This window comes from Arachis hypogaea, chromosome 17, assembly GCF_003086295.3.
Source record: "Arachis hypogaea cultivar Tifrunner chromosome 17, arahy.Tifrunner.gnm2.J5K5, whole genome shotgun sequence".
Taxonomy (NCBI): domain Eukaryota; kingdom Viridiplantae; phylum Streptophyta; class Magnoliopsida; order Fabales; family Fabaceae; genus Arachis; species Arachis hypogaea.
Window position 1 is genome coordinate 41,606,411 of NC_092052.1, and position 1,944 is coordinate 41,608,354.

The 1,944-nt window shown below is 42.9% G+C and overlaps 1 non-coding gene across 1 annotated transcript; it reads left to right on the top strand.

The window, feature by feature from the left end:
- The first annotated feature begins 993 nt into the window (after nt 1-993).
- Nucleotides 994-1,101, top strand: LOC112768362 (small nucleolar RNA R71). The gene has a single exon (XR_003185797.1). It is a non-coding gene; the product is annotated as a small nucleolar RNA R71 (small nucleolar RNA).
- The last annotated feature ends 843 nt before the right edge of the window (nt 1,102-1,944 follow it).

The window sequence follows — 1,944 nt, forward strand, 5'->3', positions numbered from 1 at the left end:
CACCACATCCTCAGCTAGGATGTGTTCTGGTCAGCTTGGCTCCTCATGGTTCCTCTCTTACAGTGTGGTTCCGGACCTTAAAGTGATGGCATTGATGCCACCTTTGGGATTAGGTTGGGGTTGAGAAGAAATTCCACTGGAGCTTGAAGGTTGATTGGTGGAATTAGGTAATGAATCTAATCAGGAGACGAGAGCTTATAAGGTGGCATTCAGACCATTTAAAGTAGAGTTCAGCTGCGTCTGCATGTCTTGTTGCCCTTGTGCAAGAGAACGGAGCATCTCGTCATTTGATGAGGAGTTGGAATAAGTGATCTGAGGAACCTGTTGTTGGTTGTGCTGGAATCCTTGAGATCGTCTTCGGTGAGGTGCTCTGTAAGGCTGGTTCTGATCCTGCTATCTGTTGTTGTTATTCCACCTCTAGTTTTTATTGTTATCTCTGCCTCCTCTGTTATAGTTGTCCCTCCAACTATGGTTAGAATTGTCTTGCCATCCTTGGATATAGTTTCCACCTTGGTTGTAGTTGCCACCTTGTTGATTATATCCTTGATTTGGGCGGTCATAGAAGTTATGAGTGGCTGCCATAGTGTTGTCTTCCTGTTGGAGCTGCGGACATTCATCAGTATAATGACTATAATCAGCACAGATCCCACATACTCTTTGTGGAACCAACTGTTGGCTTTGTTGTGGTGGGGGAGGCTGAGCTTTATGTGTTTGTTGTTGATTTAACTGTATCTGTTTCAGTAGGTTGGTCATTTCGCATATACTCTGTGTAAGAGCAGTAGTTTCAACGCTAGAGGAGATCTCTGCAATAGCTTTTGAGTGGCTGCACCTCGGCTTGTGATTCCTAGTGGACTCAGCTAAGTTGCTGATCAGTTGCCATGCTTCATCTGCAGTCCTGTACTTTTTCATAGACCCATTACTAGCACTATCCAGTGTAGTCTTATCCTGGGGGTTCATGCCTTGAGTGAAGTAGCTGATCAATACTAGTCTATCAATCATGTGATGGGGACATGCGTCTAGAAGGTTCTTAAAACGCTCCCAGTATTCATAAAGAGTCTCCGAGTCACCTTGAACAATGCAGGAGATCTTTTTTCTTAGTCTATCTGTAACTTCAGCTGGAAAGTATTTTTCCAAAAATTCGCTCCTGAGTGTATCCCAGTTGGTAACGGTCGCTTCCGGTTGGGAGTAGTACCACTCCCTTGCTTTTCCCTCAAGAGAAAACGGGAAGGTAGTTAACAGAATATAAGTTTCATCTGCACCATTATGCCTGACAGTAGAACAGGCTGTCTGGAAATCCCTAAGGTGCTTAATAGGCTCTTGAGCAGGTAAGCCATGAAACTTGGGCATCAAGTTGATTAGTGCATTTTTTAGCTCAAAATCTGCAGCCAGATTTGGATGATGCACTTGATAAGGTTGTAGTGTAAAATCTGGGGCTCCAGCTTCTTGGAGAGTAATTCTCCTAGGTTCTGCCATGTTACCTGCACGTGAATCAACTGGATCAGTAGTAAAGGAGCTTGTCTCACTCTCAGATGGCGGTTCAGATTTGCCCTCAGATGAGACTGGTGAATCGATAACAATCACTTCACCACCCTCAGAGGCTAACCAATGTCGAGCTCGCCTAATACGTGAAAGAGTTCTTTTAATTTCAGGATCAAAAGTGGCTAAGCTCGGATCATGCAATGAACGCGTCATTCAATGAGAAAGACATATAGCTCTTGGTAACAAAAATAAAAATAAAATATGCAAATAAATAAAAATATGTACACTAATTAATAATCTAGCACACTATTGCAACTCCCCGGCAACGGCGCCAAAAATTGATGGTGGCGGAAATTGACCAGTTAAGAAATCAAAATACGGGATACGTTGCAAGTACACTTCTCAACTAGCTAAGATCCGCCTTCTCAATTTAAAAGGGTTGTCACAAAAATTAGAATTAAAAAT